The sequence below is a fragment of the Oncorhynchus tshawytscha genome, linkage group LG28, assembly GCF_018296145.1.
Source record: "Oncorhynchus tshawytscha isolate Ot180627B linkage group LG28, Otsh_v2.0, whole genome shotgun sequence".
Lineage (NCBI taxonomy): Eukaryota > Metazoa > Chordata > Actinopteri > Salmoniformes > Salmonidae > Oncorhynchus > Oncorhynchus tshawytscha.
The window spans coordinates 8,605,592-8,630,424 of record NC_056456.1 but is presented as its reverse complement, the minus strand read 5'-3'; the positions used below and the strand labels follow the sequence as shown (position 1 = coordinate 8,630,424).

Here is a 24,833-nt window from a genome sequence, read left to right as displayed (position 1 = left end):
AGTAGCATCACTACAATGATTTAGCCGTTCGAACTGGCATGTTAGTTTACTTTTAAAACTTGACAATGTTGTCCAAAGTGAACAAAGAAGTAACGTTATTTTCCGACAAGCCTGCAAGTAGCTGGTGTTACTGCCCAACTGCTGCATGCTCGCTCCCATGGCCCAGGCCGGACAAAAATTCAAGACCCCGTTTTCTCCGGGAGTGCTACTCACACAACTCATTATTATTATTATTATTATTCGCTAAAGTTACACAAATGCCCCCGCCAAACATATGCCGGTCAATATCATAATATCGTTCACAAATATACAGTGTGTGATGTGGTGTATTTACCTTTCAGTAACCTCTTTAATTATGTAGCATCCAACAGGAGGGGGGAAGAACGCTTGTAGAGAGAAAAACAAAGTTGGGGATAGATTCCCTCTCTGTGCTCCGGACTGTAAATGAAGAGCGAACGACGATATCGTGTTCTCCCAAACCCTTATTGGTTCGTTATAGAGTCCAAGTCAGGAAAATGAGACAACGTTTCCAAATATCTTCATCACTCTTGTGATATCTCAATCGATTATTTTAGTTGCGACAATTGTAACCATTTTATCCTCCGAGTAGACATGTTAACAGCCTCCACAATTGTCGGTTCCAAAAGAGTATCCCTCCGCGGCTTACGAGGATCGTAAAAACACCAGTGGTGTCCGATTTCAAACGCCCTACAACTAAAAACTGCCGTTTTCAATAAACATCCAGTAACACATCGATATGGAGATAAACTAAAATGCTGTACAGCATCAGTGTTATTGTCGATGCATTAAAATGACATCTTTTTTAAATCGCAAACCATGAGAACTACGTCAATTTGCGGAGGGAGACTGCGGAAAACCGAATAGTGGCAGACCAGAAACAGTGTGAGATGGAACGATAATACAGCAGACGCACAACCAATGGTATGCCACGAGAATCTGATTGACAGTAAGAAAGTCCAAATATATATCGACATTGTTCGTTGGGCCTGCCTCCAAGGTTACCCCATCATGGACCCGCTATGGTCCGTGTTATGGACAGCATTTCATTTTAAAAATGTGTTTAACTGCAATAACAGTGCACGATGCAGTTATTGGTAAAGGCTGAACTTGAAAACCATTGCAAAATATGTATCCTCATATTAGGTACATCAACAAACCGTACATATATCCTATTTGCACAGGGCCTATACAATTCAGTCACAAATTCGGTAAAAACAACAACAAAACGTGAATATAGGCTACTAAGATATTGCGTGAAGGTTACTAGTATCCTAATCCATTTAGACCTCATGTGATCTACCAGCCCAGTCCTCCAACAAAAGAGTATTGCAGATTTAAGCACATAGACAGTATCTGTTAATAATAATCTAGCCTACCAGTATTAACATTTATTTTACGCAAAATAATTAGGAGGGGGCAGATCAGGGGTCAAGATTTCTGCGTGTGTGTATGTGTTTGTGTGTGTGTCACTCCAAAGGCAGCATTGGACAAATGGCTCCACCTCAGTGGTGTGAAAGTGTGTTTAAAGAGGGGGTTTAAAAGTACAGGATACAGCAGCATTTGCCTTTTATATTGATCCTTTGTGAGAACAGCTTGTGAGCTAAGAAGTTTTCATCTAAGTATGTAAAAAAAATTCTGTCTTATATAAGGTTCACCCGGAGAGAATAGTGCACAGTGTTTTCTTCTGCAACCGATCTGGACCTGAAACAGAGGACTAACCATCCCTGGTGGCCCTAGCTTATGACTCAATATACATAGGGAGGTGAGGAATTAGTGGACAAGACCACAACAAGAATGTATAGCGTGGGGGCAGGGAAACTGTATGGGCAGCAACATATGCCATGGGTTATAGAGAAAGGGAAAGGAGTGCATATAACAGGAAAATGTGTTATTACTGTTCTATTACACTGTGATTAGTTAGTATAGACAGACACCTTTTCTCCATTTGGGAGGAGGATGATACATTTGTTTGACTGACAAGATTCAGATTATTTTATTTGAAGTGCGTCTCATTTCCTATTTCTTATGTACTTGGACCCCGTTTGTATCGTTGAGACTTGTGTCACTATAAGCCCACTATGGTAAGCCCACTAATGGTGTTAGCCGTTGGCTTAAATCCAAAATCCCTGTCAACATTATTTGTGTCCATCAGTAGTATAATGAAATGGAAGTTTGGATGATTGTAGCGTTCCCTCCACAGGGGCAAGTAGTCTGTTATGAATTGTCTGAATGAACCAAGGCTTCATCAGTTGAGGGGGGTCGGGCACTGAGTAACAGCTGGGTCTGACATGAAGTGTGTATTGTATAAAGGAGTGTGTGTGTGTGTGTATTGTATAAAGGAGTGTGTGTGTGTGAGAGAGAGAAAAGGGTAAAAGAGCGCCTGGTTTTCCCCTATGGTTTTGTAGAGGGAATGGCAAGTAATACAGACTCTGGACCTGGTTCTTTTGAGACAGGTATTTCAGTGGTAAAATAAACAAGCACAGCATGTGTCTGTGGCTCATGTTAGGTTTTGTGTGTTTGTGTATGTGTGTGTGTTTATGTGTTTCAAAAGAAAGAAAAAAATTCAGTGGTATTGAGTTGAGCTACATCTGCCCCAGCCTTCACAAGAGTACAGAGCGCACCACATGTGTGGCTTCACAAACCAAGGGTGAGATGTTCACTTCGTTTCCTGACCTGCTCTTTCCTCCCTCACCTCGTTTCTACTATTCTGCTGTTGTAATGATTTTTTATGCTGATTCGAAGTTGATGTCATTGCTGTCAAACATTTGTATCTACATTGTGTTTTTTCCTCCCCTCTCAGCTATGAGCAGTTTATGACAAAAGGTTACTATGTCCTAGATATACTAGGCTTTTGCACCTGTGGAAAGGTCTTACCACTTCTTCTGTAAAAGCGTGAAATTCTGTTTTATATAAGTATTGCCATCTTTGCACTGTAGCATTGTACGGTGGTGTGGTTTACCTATAGGCCTACGCAAAGTATGAAAAGCTATTTTAAGCGTGGAACCCCATCCTCCTAACCCTAAAGCACCCTCTCCTCCACCCACGCTTTCCTGGGCTCCCTCTCTCTACAGTTGTACAGCTCCCCTTTCTTAGCAGGTAGGCCCCGTGCAGCCACCCACGCATCAGGTACAGTGTGCAAAACCTGGGGCTTCCTGTTATGACTATGGTTTCCTGTTTCCTGTAACAAATGCAACAAACTCCCAATAGTGCAGATCTGGGACCAGCTTGCCATAATTACTGCCCAAATAAATTATTACAAGAAAAAAACACAAAACTGATCTTAGATCAGTGCAGAAGGGCAACTTAATTCTAAAGCAACAAAATTACTTCTGTGGCGATGTTTGGAAAGAGGTGTTGTTGCCATAATATGCAAGCGAACGATAGAGAGATAGAAAGAGATGAAGATGGGTGGGGGTTGAAGGCTATGTAAGGAGAGAGAGTGAGGGGGGGGATTAGGGGTGCCAAGGGAGCACTGAAGCAACAATAACAGCAGTGTGTCTGCCCGTGGGTGAAGTTACTGCTTGCCAAATATATAAAATAACATCCTTCGTGCTCAATGACACATATGCTGCCATTGCAACCCCCCCCGCCAGGCTACCTCTTGCTCTTTTTCTCTCCATACTGCTCTCTTTTTCTCTCCCTCTCTAGCTCAACGGGGGTCATAAGAATCACCGTTAACCAGCATGCATCTCTCTTGCTCCCCGTAGCGGGTCTGGCTTGCACCATGCTGTGTGTTTGGTGATGATGTACGTTAATCACTGTTTAACAACAACCACACCCTTCACACTCTGACAGAGACAACATTCTGTCATGACAATAGACAAAAGCATTCATCTATTTTTCATTTATCCATCTAAGCATTCATGCATAGGCCTATTCACCCTCTAATGATGGACCCCCATTACCCTTTCCTGTTTTCACAGAATGTGATTAGAGGTGCAATATACCTCTCTCTACTCTTCTCTGTCTCTCTTTTCCACTTGCTTTTTCCTCATCTTCCCCTCCCCCTTTCTTGCAGATTGGAATTCATTAGCAATCAAAGAGCTACTGACGAACGCAGGATCTTAATTACCCTCTAATTTGCATATTTGCATATTAATGACTGCAGACTTTGCTATTTTACTGCCGCAGTGGCTTAGAGCAACCCATCTCCCTCATAGCCCCCTCCTCTCTAAGTTCTAGAATTACCCCCACCACACAAACGTGTGCACACACACACAGACTTATATACAAAAACCTGCACACACTCTGCTAGAATCTGAGCTCTTTAAGCTTTAGACTTATCCCCAACACACTCATACACACACACACTCAAGCGTGAGTGTACACACAAAACCTACACAGTCAACATCCTTAGCACATAGGTAAGGTCGGCTGTGGGGAATTTGTTTACTCTACTGAAGTGGCCTTTGAAGGGATATGATACAATTGTTTTTAGACACTAATCTAAGGTCAGGTTTGCTGTTTTCCCTCTTGGTAAGCTGGTCCTAGATCTGTGCTTGAGGGCAACTTCTACCCTGAGCGCCTCTGAATTGCTATACTTCCCCCTAGTGGTATCATGAGTGTTTTACCACAATGTAGCAAACAGTTGCAAAAATATTGCTACCGAAACAAGAGTTTATTTTACAGATTCAGGTAGGTCCCTCCCCGTTTCATTCCTAGTGAATACACCCCAGGATACCGGTAGTCCTTGTCATGCCATGAAAGAAAATCCCTTTAGAATTTGCTTTCAATAGTTTTATAGAAAATAAGGAGACTGTGCTCCGTTGTGACAATACATATAATTTATTGACAATTATGCCATGAAAACAACATTTTTGATGTTTTTGACATGGTACAAAACATCCATAGTTTTAAACCATTGTTGAGAAGAAATACACAAAGAGAAGCAAAGAAATCAGTGAAAGGCCAACTTTCACTTTCACTCGACCACCCCAGGACACAGAAACGCACTTATTTTATGGCAGCTCCATGCCCTGCTGTATACATGCTTTTATATACACTAAGTGTACAAAACATGAAGAACTCATGCTCTTTCCATGACAGACTGACCAGGTGAATCCAGGTGAAAGCTATGATCCCTTACTGATGTCACTTGTTAAATCCACTTTAATCCGTGTAGATGACGTTTCAAGTACCTTAGTCTATTGGTGATGTGAACACCATCATGGTCCAAACTCACCAAGAAAGTAATGAAGAGAGCACAACAACGCCTTTTCCCCCTCAGGAGACTTAAAAGATTTGGCATAGGTCCCGCGATCCTAAAAAAGTTCTACAGCTGCACCATCGAGAGCATCCTGACCGCTTGCAACACCGCCTGGTATGGCAACTGCTTGGCAACTGACTGTAAGGCGCTATAGAGGGTAGTGCATACAGCCCAGTACATCACTGGGTTCCTGCCTCCAGGACCTATATACTAATCGATGTCAGAGGAAGGCCCCAAAAATTGTCAAAGACTCCAGTCATCCAAGTCATAGACTGTGCTCTCTGCTACCACACGGCAAGCGGTACCGGAGCACCAAGTCTAGGTCCAAAAGTCTCCTTAACAGCTTCAACTCCCAAGCCATAAGACTGCTGAACAATTAATCAAATGGCCACCCCGATTATTTGACACACCCCACCTTTGTTTTTACAACTGCTGCCACTCACTGTTTATCTATGCATAGTCACTTTACCCCTACCTACATGTACAAATTACTTCAACTAAGCTGTACCCCCACACATTGACTCGGTACCGGTACCCCCTGTATATAGCCTCATTATTGTTATTTTGTATAACTTTTTAAAATTGTATTAACTTTATTTAGTAAACATTTTTCTTAAAACTGAATTGTTGGTTAAGGGCTTGTGAAGTAAGCATTTCACGGTAAGGTTGTATTCAGCGCATGTGACAAGTACAATTTGATTGATTAGAAGGGGAGGTGACAGGATAAAGAAGGATTTTTATACCTTGAGACAATTGAGACATGGATAGTGTCTGTGTGGCATTCAGAGTGTGAATGGTAATGACAAAAGGTTTGAGAGCCTTTGAACGGGGTATGGTAATAAGTGTCAGATGCACCGGTTTGTGTTAAGAACTGCAACGCTGCTGGGTTTTTCACACTCAACAGTTTGTGTATCAAGAATGGTCCACCACTCAAACATGGGCCAGCATCCTTGTAGAGACCATGCCACAATGAATTGAGGCTGTTGTGAAGGCAAAAGGGGGTGCAACTCAATATTAGGAAGGTGTTCTTAATGTTTTGTACACTCAAGTGTATATTACGACAGTGTTTCCCAACTCCAGTCATAGAGTACCCACAACCATCAATGAGTTGAATCAGGTGAGTTTGTCCGGGGCTACAACAAAACATGTGTACTGTTGGGGGTACTTGAGGACAGGACTTGGGAAACACTGTATTAGGAGATATAAATTACTCTGGTTAAGGTGTGTTTATCTCCCAACACTGGTCAGGCATGCATCTCTCCTACAGCCAAAGGGATGGCGGGAGCCTGGCCAGGACGCAGACACTAGGGCTGCATCTCAATAGTCTAATGGCATCCTCTTCTAGTATAATTTCTGTTAACTTCACTGATGTGAAAGAATTGGACAGGATGCCATCCCACATCTCATTGACAAACACTACTCACTCAAATCTGCCAAAAGAGAAAAATAAAAACTGATGTACAGTATGCAAATAAGCTTAACATATCTGAATATCAGAGGAGGCTGGTTGGAGGAGCTTTAGGAGGACGGGCTCATTGTATTGGCTGGAATTAAATAAATGGAACGGAGTCAAACATGTGGTTTCCATATGTTTATTACCGTTCCATTTATTCCATTCCAGACATTACAATGAGCCGATACTCCTATAGCTCCCCCCACCAGCCTCTGCTGAATATGCACACACAGAGATGTGAAGACATACAATGTACATGTCAATACATATAACTCCTAATCATGATTGTAACAATACCTATGGCCTGGCAAAAAAGACCAATATCATACACTGCAGCGGTGGCCCATATTTGGGTTATTGCTTGTACAGAGTGATTGATACATGTAATTGAAAAGCAAAATAAGATGATCTTGGGAAAATAGAAGTGCAGTTTTGTTTACATACTCAGGAAGCTGAAATAGGTCTCACTTAGTTTGTGATGTCAAGTATCCCGATTTCTTTATTTCTAAAACAAGGCGTATATTTCTGCGTAACCTCTGTTCAAAGGGTTCTGGTGTTGCAGCAATGCAAAATAGTGCCTTCAGGAAGTACCCACACCCCTTGACTTTTTCCACAGTTACAGTGGGATTAAAATAGATTTGTCATTGATCTTCACAAAACACTGATGTCAAAGTGGAAGAAATGCATTCTGTTGTTGAGTCTTCAACCCCGAGTCAATACATGTCAGTCACCTTTGGCAGCATTCACAACTGTGAGTCTTTCTGGGTAAGTCTAAGAGCTTTGCCACCTGGATTGTACAATACTTTCCCATTATTAAATAATAAAAATGTGGGTTAATCACCACGAGAGCCATTTAAGTCTTGCCATAGAGTTGAGCCGAGTCAAGTCAAAACTAGGACACCCAGGAACATTCAATATCATCTTGGTATGCAGCTTGTGTAGATTTTGCCGTGTTTTAGGTTACCGTCCTGCTGAAAGGTGAATTTGTCTTCCAATGTCTGTTTGAAAGCAGACCAGGGTTTCCTTTAGGATTTGTACGTGCTTAGCTATATTCCGTTTCTTTTTAGCCTAAATATATATCAAAAAAATTAAGGCCTTGCCGACCACAAGCATCCTATATATACAGCCACCACCATGCTTGAAAATATGAAGTGGCACTCCGTGATGTGGTTTCTCCCAAACATAACACTTTGTACATTCTTTGCCACTTTGGCAATATTACTTTAGTGCCTCACTGATAATAGGATGCATGTTTAGAATATTTAATTCTGTAGAGGCTTCTCTCATTTATGTTAATATCAGTTCTTTGATCGTCATTTTTAAAAATCACAATTGGCCTCATGGTGAAATTCCTCTCCGGCAACTGATTTAGGAAGGGCGCCTGTATCTTTGAAGTGACTGGATGTATCGATATCCCATCCAAAGCGTAAAATTAACTGCACCATGCTCACAGGGTTATTTAAAATGTCAGCTTTTATTTTTACCCATCTACCAATAGGTGTCCTTTACGAACCATAGGAAAAGCTCCCTGGCCTTTCTGGTTGAAATTCACTGCTCAACTGAGGGACCTTCCAGATAATTGTAAAAATCATTTTAAAGAGTATAGTAGTGAGTCCATGCAACTTATTAAGCACATTCACTCCTGAACTTTAGGCTTGCAATTTGTTTTTTAAAGAAAAGAAAAAAAGGGTGTAATACTTGACCCAAGACATTTCAGCTTTTCATTTAATACATTGAGAAACAACTCCACTGACATTATGGGGTATTATGTGACAAGTGACAAAATCTCAATTTACTCCATTTTAAAATTCAGGGATGTGAATATTTTCTGAAGGCACTGTAGATACATGTCAAAACTTGGTGCCAACTGTGTAGATTGTGAGTTAAGAGTTCACCGCATGGGTTTATCTAAAGCCTTTACCTCTGCCCAGGCCCATTTTACACCTTAGGTCTGCTCATCCAGGGTAATGAAGCTCCGATGCCACACTGTTGATACTGCAGACTACAACAGCCAGACCGCTTTGACGGTCTGATAGGGCAACCCCTCACACTGTCAGATTCCCCTAACCACACCATTGAAGCAATGTTGATTACGGTTGAAACTTTGGGCTTCTTTCTGACAGAGGAGAGTGACTGACTAGGGCCAGTTCATACCAGGACCACCTGAGAGGAAAGGTGGCTGACAAGGAAAGTGGGTTTGTATACATGTGGTTGTGGAGGCTGCTTGCGTCCACAGGCCACTGAATGAGTGTCTAGTCTTGCAGTGCATGTGGGAGTGCTGGGTTGGTTCAGCCCCATGGTTTTACAGAGCCAGCAAGCAAAGTCCACCTCCTCTACCTCAGAGCGCTTGATAAATGCGTGGTTCTGAAACAGAGATACATGGCTCAGTACAAGACTACATCCGTGGCATCAACATGTCAATAAAGTCTGTCCAATTTCCCAGGTTATTATAAGTCAGGCAGTTGATAAGCACAAAACTCACCATCAGCATCTTCAGGTCAGCCCGGTCTTTTGGGTTCTTCATGAGACTGAAGCACAAGAAAATCATAGTAGTCAGATCTAACAAAGCAGTTAGATCTAATGACGAGGACCACTTTGGAAACAAGTGTTTGACATTACTCGTACCCATATACACACACACACACACACACACACACACACCGGTTGAAAATTGCAGATTTGGGCCCTGATGTGCACCTAAAATTGGAACAGTGTCTGTACAGGAGCATGCTATAAATGACAGAGCTCAGGCTCTGCACTTCAGTGCTGTAGGAGTTTGGCTGACAGCCTTTATGAACTTGAGCACCGCACGCAACAAGGAGTCGCCCCCATCCCTCCCACTAATTGGGCAACTTTTCAACAATGCTTTGTTGTCTGAGTGAAGGAAATGCTGTAAATTAAGACCATTTTGAAAGATGAGACATTGAGGATTACCATCTTTGATGTCATGCAAGCAGGCCAAACACCCCTAAGTCGAAATGTGCACTTCCCATTTATTCCTGTATCAAACTCATGTCATATACAGTATCAACGTTTAGTGACCATCTTTGATATACAGTGGTAAGATGAGTCATTACCCAGGTTGGTTCTGAACAGAATGAGCCTGTTAGTTGTAGAGAACTCGTTGCGGAACACGCACGCATGACTGTTAAGCGCACCACAATTACCATTGGTGCCTCTGAATTGCCTTGCGAAAGCCTAAAACTGTATTATAACTTAGCTGCGCACACTTGAGGTTTGTGGCCACTTGAACACCAGTAAGTCCTCTTTCAAACCCTTGCAAAATATATCTAGTTCATACATGTTGCATCTACCCCACATATTCTTATATTACTGAATGTATCCAGAGTATTTTCAGACTGTTATCAGCAAATCTGCCAAAAAGTACAATAAAAAGGTCAAATGCAAAATCGAAGTGTATTGTTTGGACTCAGTCTTGTCAGGTGAATCTTTGTGTCCGCAACTTATCTAATAACGGTCCGATACTCTCCACTGTTCCCTTTTAATTGCTACCATGCTTATGCATTTCATATTTCTGTAACAAACATTTCAATTTAGCCCCATCCATATAGGCCAATTCCCTCGAGTGTAAAGGGTTAAGCGCCATCCTCTGGGAATTTATTGAATCTCTTGTTGTATACGTTTTTACCCAAATAAATGCAATTCAATAAATCAAGACATTGTATTCTTTAAATCATTCAGACTGAGGGAGACTCACCATCTAGTCAAAGTCATGGAAATCAGAAGTGAAAACTCCATGGGGCAGTTCGGGGGAGGCTGGAACAAGATTAACAGACTAAAAACAGCCCATCTATACACTATGCCTTGGATATAGAGTCGGTCATATCTTAGTACCAAACAGTCTTACAATAATTTGTATTCTAAGGCCATGAGGGGGTGGTCTCCTCAGCAATGCTCACCTTGTTGACAATGTAGTTCAGCAGCTCAAAGATGGCCATCACAGGCCCATCGCCTGCAAGACAGTGAAACATTAGAGATCAAATTGTACAAATAAGTCCATTCTAACCATCTGGAGGAGAAACTCTATTCTCACTGCTGGCAGGTCTGCTCCCGGGGGTTCTGGGTGAGGTGCTGCTGTGCATGTCTCCATCGGACCCATCCATGATGAGCCGTCCGAAGATGGTCTCCAACGCCTTGGCGTCAGGAGGGGGTATGGGGTACCGGCCGATAGACAGCTCCACCAGAGACAAGCCCATACTCCACACGTTAGACTGAACAGAGTAGTGGGTGCCCTGCAATCGCTCCGGCTGTTGGTTAGAGACAGATAAATGGATTACACAGAGGCTTACATGCACACAGAGAGAGGAGGTGTACAAACCGACATGTAGGAGCATGTTCCCACGAAGGAGTTGGCCATGGAGTCTATGAGCTGTCCACTCACACCAAAGTCACACAGCTTGATCTCCCCACAAGAGTTCACCAGGATATTAGAGGGCTTCACATCTGGGGGACGGATAGGATGTCAGTGAGTGTGGGCAACTACATACAAGACAGAGCTAACGACAACTATACAGTAGTATGTAAATCAAACTGCAAAACAAATCAATGTGTACCTCTGTGCATGATCTGGTGTTTCTCTCATAGGCTAACCCGCTGAGAACCTGTGATGACGAGACGTTTTGGGGGTAAGTCTCAAAAATATATAAATAAAATATAAAAGGCAATGGAAAGCTAGCCATCTGACTGGCACCATCTTTAGGCTATGTAGCTGGTTTGCTGGTACTGACAGCGATGCTGACTTTCCCTAGGATCTCCTCAGGGATCCTCTTGGCCTCCTTCAGCACCTGGTCCAGGGAGCCCCCATCCTGTAGGGAGAGAGGAGAGCCACTCACAACCACCGCACTGCCATACGGCAGCAGTAGGGCAAGGCTGAGTACCTGCATTACATTTGCAACTTCACCATCTCCCCCTACTCCCGCAAAATATTTCCCTTGCTCTTGAAAGGCACCCCCCACCACCATGTGTTCCATACAGATGCTATTTCTCCGTCGCTGTAGAAGGCCCCGTAGAAACTAACTATGTAGGGCGAGTTACACTCATGTAGCAACTGAGGGAGACAGAGCAGGTGGGGAGGGTTACAAACAGGGGAATAGCCTTATTTAGCTCAGATTTGACTAAATTATTGCTATATCCCTAACAGTGAATTAAACCTTTAACATTGTTGAGTGCTACATTTTTGTATATTTGAAGTTAAATCACATCAAAAGCATCACCTGTAGCTCTCTGATGATCTGGTTTCTGATGGCTGGCTTGATCTCCAGATGGATCAGCTAAGGAGATGGAGGGTTGAATACAATACAAAATCTAAACAGCTGTGTCTCATGACTAGTAGCCAATGCTGGTTTTGAAATCAAAATGGCCGTCTAATTGTTTTATTGTAACAGTGTCGCTTCAGTCCCTCTCCTTGGCCCAACCTGGGCTTGAACCAGACCCCCAAGCATCATTACCCATTGCTCCACATAAGCCGCAGCCCTTGCTGAGCAAGGAAAACTACTTCAAAGTCTGAGCAAGCATGAAACACCAACTAGCCAGCCATTTCGCACTGGTTACACTAGCATGACAGATGTCCAGTCTGAAAAATAAATAAAATAACCAACCCCTAGTCTTCTAAACGCATAAGGATCAGACAGGTGTAAGCAATATGATAAGCTACAGGCAATTTCCATGGAGACTCATTCACTTTATTCCAAACAAATCATTGATTTCAGTTTAACAAAACCGTAGAACATTATGCACAAGGACAACTATAACATGTACTGGGCAAGCTGTACACATGCAATTTGGTAACATAATTACTGCCAAAGGTTAAAACTGAGGTAGCTTTTACAGTAATTCCATTACCAAACTTTGCATCTGTACAGTTCAGTACATTTGTTACAGTAGTCCTTGTGCATAGAGTTGTATGGTTTGTTAAACTTTGAAATAAATTGTTTGGCATACATTTTAAACTGAAAAATCAGTCCCAGGTGCAACTCCATGGTAACAGAGTTATGCCATCTAAACCACTGGTTGTCCAAGTGGACTTCCCCTCAATCTGATAACATTCTTAGATCTGGAAGGATGTCACACTTGGTCCCATTCAGACAATTGTGAACTCAGTGGGTTGCTAATTTTGTGTGTGCAGTGAGTACACGCCAAAGGAACTCAGAACACTCAAAAGTGCCCCTGAAGCAAACCAAAACTGACACCATCTCAAGAGGTGGTCTTGGTTACTTGAATTCCACAGTTCAGTAACATTTTTTTAGGGCAATGTGAACAAAGCTCCCCAGGTTCTTTTGTCATTCCCACAGCACATACTGGCAACGGCATTCACACCACTCACTATTCTGGCCATGACCAGGCCTGAGGGTTTGTGGCACACCTTGTTGACCACGCCGCCGGTGCCAGCGCCTAGCTCACAGATGCGGTGGAAGTCATCGTCTTTCAGCTCACCCACTGACTTTGAGTAAGGAAAGCCTCCAAGTGCTTCTTCTGCTGCTCATCTAGATCCAACTCTTCCAGCTTCTTCTGTAGGGCCTTCAGGTTAGCCCTGGAGGATGAATTAGCTCACGGTTAAGACTTAGAAAGTAGAGGGGGACTTGAAGTGCATCTGTTGAACAGTAGCCAGCTGGCTAAGCAATTACACTTACTCTGAGGCAGCAGTGATGGTCGTAGAGGTGGACAATCCTCCCTCACCACCAGTGGGAGTGATGTTTAGGGGCACTGGTCTTCTTTTGGGGGGCCATGTTTGAGAATAATTTGATCGCTAAATAAAGCTTCTCCTAAACAGCGTAAAGCTTATTGATCCCAAATTGCCATCTGATGATCAAACAAGCCAAAAAGCCACCTGACTGCCTAGCTTTCAAACTAGCCTGTGCATCTATCAAATCAAAAACAGGTGACAAGGTGGTTAGCTAGCTAAGCTGTCTGTTATCTGGTCTAATTCACCAAGCTAATTTGTTAACTTTAAAATGACTGGATAAATGAGCTAATTGTTGGTATACAGGCACTCGCTAGCAAGCTAACATTATGGTAACAAAGCAATAACTATTAAGACAAGTAACGTTTGCTAACTTGTAAATAATTCTCCAAATCGGGGGTAAAAAGAAAAACCAAGACCAACGTTAGCTAGCAACACAAGCTTAAATTTATTGGGACCACAAGCACATTTTCATACCAAATTCCTTTAGCTAACGTTAGCTAACTAGCCAACACCCACTGTGGTCCTCGCCAAAACAGTCTAAGCTTAACGTAGGAACCAATAAATGAATCCGTTCCTGCCGGGTTTTCGGTACACCGAATGGGGGCGTGGCTAAATTGGGCCAGGACCTATTAAAACTACAATCACTTAACCTGCTCAAAAAAAGGTCTAAAAGTAGCAGTTACTACATTTATACAATAAACACTTTCTACTTAACGTTATCGCGCCAATTAAGGATTATGTAATGACGGTTACAAACACTTCATGCAAACTCCGACAAAAGACTGAATATGTTGCAAGAGAACATAATTCACCCTTAAAAAGTCACAATGGGTTATGGTATATGGCCAATATATTGTACCAGGGCTACTCTTACGTATGATGTAACAGTACCTGGATACAGCTGTTCACCATGGTTTATCGGCCACATAACACAAACCATGGGATGGGTGCCTTGTTGCTGTTCAGTGGCGACCCGTCATTCAGAGCAGGTGAGGCAGGGTCACCAACAAGGTAAAAAAAAAAAAGACTTAATAAAGCCTTCATACAAAACAGGAAGGCAGCGCCAAAATGAAGGCATTTCAGCCTAGCTCAATGCTTTGTGGGGCAGCCAGATGAAAACAGTAGGGGTTGGTATTGTTCTGTAGTTGCACCGTGATTGGCTCAGTTCTCACTCATGGGGACACTACATCACTGCCAAATCTAAGTAGAACTCAAATTCAAGCCCCTTGGGTGCTGCCATAGAGTTACATTAAAAGGTGCCCATCCAAGGCTCAATGTCGTTGGCCACAGATAAAATTACATTAAATATCTACAGTAGCTTTGATTGATCATATCAAAGTCTTAGCTAGCAGTCATGAATCAAGTAGACAGCCTACTGACAAATCTTTTAATCCTCATAAGAGAAAATAAATTAGATAACATGTCGGTGCTCAGCTAAAACAATTATGCAATTTGGTAATCGCATATTCAACAATGAGTGGTTTAAAAAGGAATCCGTGTTTAACTACAAGCATTGCAAAGCAATGACTAGCTTGCTATTCAGTGGAGATTGTGGTCCCAATTATCAGTTTAAGGTTCTTTTCCAAGATTAAAATGATAAACATTGGCCATGCTGTCAATCCAGCATGATTTCTGCCGTGGTCAAAACTGTTCTCAGAGCTGGGAAATCTGACTTGTGAGTTCAAGACAACTGGAAGAAAAAAAAAAAAAAAAAAAAAGAGCTCCGACTGGGGAAATATGTTTTGAACGGTCATTGAACTCAGAATTGTAAGTAATGAGCACGGGCCTATTTCTAGAGCTACAAACTGACGATCACTTACCCCCCCCCCACAGTTCCCAGCTGTCTTGAAAGCACCATAAATCCAGACAAAGCCAGACTTTAATGACAAAGTTTGCCCACAAAGGACCACCGCGCCACAGAACAATGCGAGTCCAAAAATGTCAGGGAGGCATGTATACTGTAGCAAGGAAAGTAATACTAAGTGTATGTTGTGTTAGTAGCCCATGTGCCTCACCCTAATAATTGTTTATTTTCCAGTCCTGTTCCGACTTGGTGCACATGTAGCCTATTACCAGTTTTAGAGAAACGTAGTCATTGACCATTGTAAGAGCTTTCATTGTCTGCTTATATGCCTCATTTATCATATGGTGTACAGGGAGAACACTAAGAATTGCCCATATTCCTAATTTTGTCGCTGTACATTGCAAAAGTGCTATACAGTTATTGACTACATCTTTCCTAGCGAGCTCATTAAGGTCTTAAGTGGATAAGAGGCTTCCGTAATTTTGATTGTCATCCCCTTATGCCATAGTTTGTGGGTTCTCCTGACAATTGAGATGAACATTTGTCAAAGCAAGTCTGCCAAATCAGCTGTTTTTTTTATTAAAGGCAGTAAATGAGGCTTAATGAACTGTTTCGCTGCCAGACAAGGCTCTGCTAATAGCAAATGTAAGGTGTTGGGACTGCTGTTGGTACAGCTTTATGTATGCCCCAACGGTTTGTGGAGACAGTGCAATTAAATGTATTGTGTAGTGGCTTTGAGTTTGCCCAACCAAGATTTACATGCTAAAATTGCTATTATAAAACTGGTTACCAACATAACCCAGCTGTGAGCTGCCCAGTGACGCGAGCCTACCAGCCGAGCTAAATGCCTTCTATGCTCGTGTTGAGGCAAGCAACACTAAAGCACGCATGAGAGTACCAGCTGTTCCGGCCAACTGTGATAACGCTCTCTGTAGCGGATGTGAGCAAGACCGTTAATCTGTCTGGCCCTGTGAATGGTACCAGGATGTGTACTAGGAGCATGCGAGGACCAACTGGCAAGTGTCTTCACTGACATTTTCAACCTCTACCTGAGAGTCTAATGCCTACGTTTCAAGTAGACAACCATAGTCTGTGCCCAAGGCGGCAAAGGTAACCTGCCTAAAATAACAGCTGCACCGTAGCACTCAAGTCTGTAGCCATGAAGTGCTTTGAAAGGAGATTCATGGCTCACAGAAACACCAATTCACATACGGCCCCAACAATCTCAATTACACTCAACACTGCCCTTTCCCACCTGGACAAAAGGAACACCTACACTACCTTTCAAAAGTTTGGGGTCACTCAGAAATGTCATTGTTTAAAGAAAAAACACATCCGACAATTTATATCAAATTGATCAGAAATACAGTGTAGACATTGTTAATGTTGTAAATGACTACTGGAGCTGGAAACACCACCTTTTTTTATGACATATCTACATAGGTTTGATGGTTGCAGATATGCGTCTGTTCAAATGGCACATTGTGTTAGCTAATCCAAGTTTATCATTTAAAAAAAGGCTAATTGAGCATTAGAAAGCCCTTTTGCAATTATGTTAGCATAGCTGAAAACTGTTGACACAATAAAACTGGCCTTCTTTAGACTAGTTGAGTATCTGGAGCATTGGAATTTATGGGTTTGATTACAGGCTCAAAATGGCCAGAAACAAAAGAACTTTCTTCTGAAAACAGTCTATTCTTGTTCAGAGAAATGATGCTATTCCATGCAAGAAATTGAATCTCATTCAACGCTGTGTACTACTCCCTTTAGAGAACATCACCAACTGGCTCTAGCCAGGATAGGAATGGGAGGCCCCGGTGCACAACTGAGCAAAACAAGTACATTAGTATGTCTAGTTTGAGACAGACACCAAGTCCTCAATTGGCAAGTTCATTAAGTAGTACCCGCAAAACACCAGTCTCATCGTCAACAGGCGACTTTGGAATGCTGGCCTTCTAGGCAGAGTTGCAAAGATGGCTTTCTCAGACTGGCCCAAAACATAAAAGGGAACACTAAAATAACACATCCTAGATCTGAATGAATGAAATATTCTTATTAAATACTCTTTACATAGTTGAATGTGCTGACAACAAATCACAAATTATCAATGGAAATCAAATTTAGCAACCCATGGAGGTCTGGATTTGGAGTCACACTCAATTAAAGTGGAAAACCACACGACAGGCTAATCCAACTTTGATGGAATGTCCTTAAAACCAGTCAAAAATGAGGCTCAGTAGTGTGTGTGGCCTCCACGTGCCTGTATGACCTCCCTACAATGCCTGGGCATGCTCCTGATGAGGTGGCGGATGGTCTCCTGAGGGATCTCCTCCCAGACCTGGACGAGAGCATCCGCCAACTCCTGGACAGTCTGTGGTGCAACGTGGCATTGGTGGATGGAGCGAGACATGATGTCCCAGATGTGCTCAATTGTGCTCTGCTGACACACTCCAGCAACATGAGGTCTAGCATTGTCTTGCATTAGGAGGAACACAGGGCCAACCGCACCAGCATATGGTCTCACAAGGGGTCTGAGGATCTCATCTCAGTACCTAATGGCAGTCAGGCTACCTCTGGCGAGCACATGGAGGGCTGTGCGGCCCCGCAAAGAAATGCCACCCCACACCATGACTGACCCACCACCAAACCGGTCATGCTGGAGGATGTTGCAGGCAGCAGAATGTTCTCCACGGCGTCGCCAGACTGTCACATGTGCTCAGTGTGAACCTGCTTTCATCTGTGAAGAGCACAGGACGCCAGTGGCGAATTTGTCGCCAGTGCCAATCTTGGTGTTCTGGCAAATGCCAAACGTCCTGCATGGTGTTGGGCTGTAAGCACAACCCCCACCTGTGGACGTCGGGTCCTCATACCACCCTCATGGAGTCTGTTTGACCAGACATGCACATTTGTGGCCAGGTGGAGGTCATTTTGCAGGGCTCTGGCAGTGCTCCTCCTGCTCCTCCTTGCACAAAGGCGGAGGTAGCGGTCCTGCTGCTGGGTTGTTGCCCTCCTACGGCCTTCTCCACGTCTGATGTACTGGCCTGTCTCCTGGTAGCGCCTCCAAGCGCTGGACACTACGCTGACAGACACAGCAAACCTTCTTGCCACAGCTTGCATTGATGTGCCATCCTGGATGAGCTGCACTACCTGAGCCACTTGTGTGGGTTGTAGACTCCGTCTCATGCTACCACTAGAGTGAAAGCACCGCCAGCATTCAAAAGTGACCAAAACGTCAGCCAGGAGGCATAGGAACTGAGAAGTGGTCTGTGGTCACCACCTGCAGAACCACTCCTTTATTGGGGGTGTCTTTGTAATTGCCTATAATTTCCACCTGTTCCAATTGCACAACAGCATGTGAAATTTGTCAATCAGTGTTGCTTCCTCAGTGGACAGTTTGATTTTACAGAAGTGTGATTGACTTGGAGTTACATTGTGTTGTTTAAGTGTTCACTTCATTTCTTTGAGCAGGGTATATATAAAAAAATATTAAGATCGGCAAGACAGACACTGGACAGAGGAAGACTGGGAAAAAAGTAAACATTTGTGAAACGCAGAAAAAACGAGTGCTTGACGCCATCTGTCAAGCATGGCGGCGGCAATGTGATGGTCTGGGGGTGCTTTGGTGGTGGTAAAGTGGGAGAGTTGTACAGGGTAAAAGGGATCTAGGAGGAAGGTTACCGCCATACCCTATAGACGTCGCTTAATTGGAGCCAATTTCCCCCTACAACAGGACAATGAGCCAAAGCACAGCGCCAAACTATGCAAGAATTATTTAGGGAAGAAGCAGTCCGCTTTTATTAGTCTATAATGGAGTGGACAGCACAGTCACCGGATTTATATTTATAACCGTGCCAATGTGTTGACTATATTTCCAGCTGCACCATTGATACCATCTTGACTGGCTGCGTCACTGCCTGGTACGGCAACTGCAAGGCACCAGGCAGCAAGACGCTACAGAGGGTGGTGAGTACGGCCCTGTACATCACTGGAACTGAGCTCCCTGCCATCCAGGACCCAGGCGGTGTCAGAGGCGGTGTATACCAGGCGGTGTCAGAGGAAGGCCCCAAAAATTAAGGACTCCAACTACCCAAGCCATTACTGTTCTCTCCTACCGCATAGCAAGCGGTACAGCAAGTCTGGAACCAACAGGACCCTGAACTGCTTCTACCGCAAGCCATAAGACTGCAAAATAGCTACTTGCATTGACCCATTTTAGCACTGACTCGCCACTCATACAGTACGCCCATAAACACACGAGCACGCTACTACCTAAGCATCTATCCTGTTGCCTAGTCACTTCACCCTTGAGGTCGTACATAGCTACCTCAATTACTTTATCCCTCCACTCAGTACTCCCGGTATATAACCATGCTATTTTTAGTTGTTACTCATGTCGCCATTTGATTTTTAAAATCTTTATATTTAACTGTTAGAAGAGGACCTGTAAATAAATGTGTCACTGTTAATCTACACCTGTTTACAGTGCACCAAATGGTGGGTTGGACCTCAATTTATATGCACAGAAAGCTACATTATGAGTTTATCTACAAAGCCCTTTTGGTTAAACACCCTCTAGTCTGGTCTCCACCACCAGCAGTTCCCAGTCTGCTGGGTGGTTGATACTTAAAGTCCCCAGGACATTCACAGTATTAGGCAAGACTGCCTTCTCTTGTGCACCAGAGACATGGAATAGTCTACAATCCATGCTTCATCCTAGATATGTTAATGCAACAGAATGATTTTAAAATATTGATGGGAGACTTTGTAAATGCTTTTTTTTTAAAAAGGTTATATATATATATATATTTTTTTTTAAATAGGCTGGATCAAGTTGACTGTTTCAATTCTGTACTGTATTGAATGTTGCTGCCTTTTTGGCCAAGTCTACCTCAAAAAAAGAGACTGGGTCTCAATGGGCTTTGTGGTAAATAAAAATGTGACAAATAAGATGATTGGAGGTACAACTAAAATGACAGCGGCAGTGTTCCTCTGCCCAGGTGTTGCTTACCCATGCTTATTTTTATTTAGTCACATGCTTACAAATACAGTTGCCGTGTACAGTGCCCTCCATAATTATTGGGACAGTGAAGCACTTCCTTTTGCTATATAATCCAAACTATGACTGTGCAGACTCAGTTTTAATTCACCATGTCAGGTCAACCGTTTAGAAATTACAACACTTCGTACATTTTAGGGGAGCAAAAGTATTGGGACATATTCACATGTATTAAAGTATTAAAAAGTAAAATATTTGGTCCCCTATGCATAGCAGGCAATGACAACATCAAGCTTGCGACTACACATGTTGGATGCATTTTCTGTTTGTTTTGGTTGTATTTCAGATTTTATGCCCAATATTAATCAAATGGTAAATGTATCAGTTGAGTCAATGTCAATAAGAATGTTTCTAAAGAATGTGCATGCTACCATGATTACGGATAATCTTGAATGAATCGTGAGTGGAGAAAGTCAGACGCACAAATATAACCAGTGGCAATTTTAGCATGTAAATCTTGGTGGGGCAAACTCAATTTTCAGATGCATGCCAGCAATAACAACGCGTAAAATTGCACTATAACAGCGACAAGCGGTGCCCACAAACTGTTAGGGCCTCTTTCCAGTACAATGGAGTGAATCCCTACAACCGCTACACCTGGTTACCAGCGGAGCCTTGTCTGGTAGCGAAACAGTTCAGTCAGCCTAGTTACTGCCTTTCAAAAAAAAAAAAAAAAAAAAAAAAAAGCCGATATGGCTGACTGACAAATGTGGTTTCTCCTGGCAAATGAGATGAACAAACTAAGGCATAAGGGAGCGATGAGCAGATGAGGCATTCCGTAATTTCGATTAGGACATTAACGAGCGACGACAGACGTAGTCAATATAACTGTTCAAGCACTTTTGAAATGTACAGCGACAGAATGCAGAATAGGCTGCTCTTTTAAAGTACTTTCCCTGTACACCAGGTCAGAACCGTAGGATAAATAAGTGAAAGCGCTTACAATATTAGATGACATTTCTCAAAAACAAGTTATAGGTAACGCCACCAAGTCAGAACAGTGACGTTAAGCGAAATTAAGAAGTGAAAATACACCAAATTATTAGGGTGCGGCACATAGACCTAAACTGGAACATGCTTAACACCCCAGCCATCCTACAATCTAAACTTGATGCCCTCAATCTCACACAAATTATCAATGAACCTACCAGGTACCTCCCCAAAGCCTTAAACACGGGCACCCTCATAGATATCATCCTAACCAACTTCCCCTCTAAATACACCTCTGCTGTCTTCAACCAAGATCTCAGCGATCACTGCCTCATTGCCTGCATCCGTAATGGGTCAGCGGTCAAACGACCTCCACTCATCACTGTAAAACGCTCCCTGAAACACTTCTGCGAGCAGGCCTTTCTAATCGACCTGGCCGGGGTATCCTGGAAGGATATTGATCTCATTCCGTCAGTAGAGGATGCCTGGATATTTTTAAAAATGCCTTCCTAACCATCTTAAATAAACATGCCCCATTCAAGAAATTTAGAACCAGGAACAGATATAGCCCTTGGTTCTCCCCAGACCTGACTGCCCTTAACCAACACAAAAACATCCTATGGCGTTCTGCATTAGCATCGAACAGCCCCGTGATATGCAGCTGTTCAGGGAAGCTAGAAACCATTATACACAGGCAGTTAGAAAAGCCAAGGCTAGCTTTTTCAAGCAGAAATTTGCTTCCTGCAACACTAACTCAAAAAGTTCTGGGACACTGTAAAGTCCATGGAGAATAAGAACACCTCCTCCCAGCTGCCCACTGCACTGAAGATAGGAAACACTGTCACCAATGATAAATCCACCATAATTGAGAATTTCAATAAGCATTTTTCTACGGCTGGCCATGCTTTCCACCTGGCTACTCCTACCCCGGACAACAGCACTGCACCCCCAACAGCAACTCGCCCAAGCCTTCCCCATTTCTCCTTCTCCCAAATCCATTCAGCTGATGTTCTGAAAGAGCTGCAAAATCTGGACCCCTACAAATCAGCCGGGCTAGACAATCTGGACCCTTTCTTTCTAAAATTATCTGCCGAAATTGTTGCCACCCCTATTACTAGCCTGTTCAACCTCTCTTTCGTGTCGTCTGAGATTCCCAAAGATTGGAAAGCAGCTGCGGTCATCCCCCTCTTCAAAGGGGGACACTCTTGACCCAAACTGCTACAGACCTATATCTATCCTACCGTGCCTTTCTAAGGTCTTCGAAAGCCAAGTCAACAAACAGATTACCGACCATTTCGAATCTCACCATACCTTCTCTGCTATGCAATCTGGTTTCAGAGCTGGTCATGGGTGCACCTCAGCCACGCTCAAGGTCCTAAACGATATCTTAACCGCCATCGATAAGAAACATTACTGTGCAGCCGTATTCATTGATCTGGCCAAGGCTTTCGACTCTGTCAATCACCACATCCTCATCGGCAGACTCGACAGCCTTGGTTTCTCAAATAATTCCCTCGCCTGGTTCACCAACTACTTCTCTGATAGAGTTCAGTGTGTCAAATCGGAGGGTCTGCTGTCCGGACCTCTGGCAGTCTCTATGGGGGTGCCACAGGGTTCAATTCTTGGACCGACTCTCTTCTCTGTATACATCAATGAGGTCGCTCTTGCTGCTGGTGAATCCCTGATCCACCTCTACGCAGACGACACCATTCTGTATACTTCCGGCCCTTCTTTGGACACTGTGTTAACAACCCTCCAGGCAAGCTTCAATGCCATACAACTCTCCTTCCGTGGCCTCCAATTGCTCTTAAATACAAGTAAAACTAAATGCATGCTCTTCAACCGATCGCTACCTGCACCTACCAGCCTGTCCAACATCACTACTCTGGACGGCTCTGACTTAGAATACGTGGACAACTACAAATACTTAGGTGTCTGGTTAGACTGTAAACTCTCCTTCCAGACCCATATCAAACATCTCCAATCCAAAGTTAAATCTAGAATTGGCTTCCTATTTCGCAACAAAGCATCCTTCACTCATGCTGCCAAACATACCCTTGTAAAACTGACCATCCTACCAGTCCTCGACTTTGGCGATGTCATTTACAAAATAGCCTCCAATACCCTACTCAACAAATTGGATGCAGTCTATCACAGTGCAATCCGTTTTATCACCAAAGCCCCATATACTACCCACCATTGCGACCTGTACGCTCTCGTTGGCTGGCCCTCGCTTCATACTCGTCGCCAAACCCACTGGCTCCATGTCATCTACAAGACCCTGCTAGGTAAAGTCCCCCTTATCTCAGCTCGCTGGTCACCATAGCATCTCCCACCTGTAGCACACGCTCCAGCAGGTATATCTCTCTAGTCACCCCCAAAACCAATTCTTTCTTTGGCCGCCTCTCCTTCCAGTTCTCTGCTGCCAATGACTGGAACGAACTACAAAAATCTCTGAAACTGGAAACACTTATCTCCCTCACTAGCTTTAAGCACCAACTGTCAGAGCAGCTCACAGATTACTGCACCTGTACATAGCCCACCTATAATTTAGCCCAAACAACTACCTCTTTCCCAACTGTATTTAATTTTTATTTATTTATTTATTTTGCTCCTTTGCACCCCATTATTTTTATTTCTACTTTGCACATTCTTCCATTGCAAAACTACCATTCCAGTGTTTTACTTGCTATATTGTATTTACTTTGCCACCATGGCCTTTTTTGCCTTTACCTCCCTTCTCACCTCATTTGCTCACATTGTATATAGACTTGTTTATACTGTATTATTGACTGTATGTTTGTTTTACTCCATGTGTAACTCTGTGTCGTTGTATCTGTCGAACTGCTTTGCTTTATCTTGGCCAGGTCGCAATTGTAAATGAGAACTTGTTCTCAACTTGCCTACCTGGTTAAAAAAAAAAAAAAAAAAAAGGTTAAATAAAATAAATAAATAAAAATAAATAGACTACTAACAGTTTACACACTTATGTATACTGTAGCTAAGTATGACTATTTATGTAGTAGCAAACAATACATTTTTTGGACTCACCTTGGCTTTTGATGTGCGCACTTAAACATGAAGGTGGCGTGGCAGTCCTTTGTCAGCAAATTTTGTCAAAGTCTAAATCCAGAGAATGCCATGGTGGGAACTCAAAAACAGCCACGCCATTGAATAGCAGGCTATTTGTTGCTTTGCAACGCTTTCAGTTAGCCACGGATTCCTTCCAAACTCCTCATTGTTGAATTTGCGATGCCTCTTCATATGACAATTGAAAGGATTTGCCAGTAGATTGTCAATATGATTCATGACTGCTAGCTAACATGATCAGTTCAAGCTACTGTAGATAAAATCACGTTGTGTGGCCAATGACAGAGCCTTCTTGGAAGCACTTGTAATATAACTATATAGCAGGACACAAAGGGCTGACATTTTGGATGTCTAACCTTACTAAGGCTTAAATTTAGCAATGACGTAGTGTCCATGAGTGACAAAACACTGAGCCAATCACGGCGCAATGCTCCTATTTTGCTGGCTCGCTTCACCGAAAGCACTAGCTAGGCTGAATCACCTGCATTTGGGAGCTGCCTTAAGAAATACATGTATTGCAAAAGATGTGGGGCTCTGCCCCACCTGCATTGAATGAGGGGTCTCCTGATC

General features: G+C 43.1%; 1 protein-coding gene and 1 pseudogene across 7 annotated transcripts in view; both read right to left on the bottom strand.

The window, feature by feature from the left end:
- Nucleotides 1-879, bottom strand: part of LOC112226599 (transcription factor E2-alpha) — a 40,744-nt gene extending 39,865 nt beyond the window's left edge. For 4 of the 7 annotated variants that reach the window (XM_024391030.2, XM_024391031.2, XM_024391034.2 and 1 more), the window contains exon 1: nt 335-879. The gene's annotated coding sequence lies outside the window, so the exon portion shown is untranslated. The remainder of the gene's footprint in view (nt 1-334) is intronic. The other 3 variants (XM_024391032.2, XM_024391036.2, XM_024391037.2) reach the window with 2 other exon arrangements.
- Nucleotides 880-8,387: 7,508 nt separating this feature from the next.
- Nucleotides 8,388-14,295, bottom strand: LOC112227318 (annotated as a pseudogene).
- Between the last annotated feature and the right edge of the window lie 10,538 nt (nt 14,296-24,833).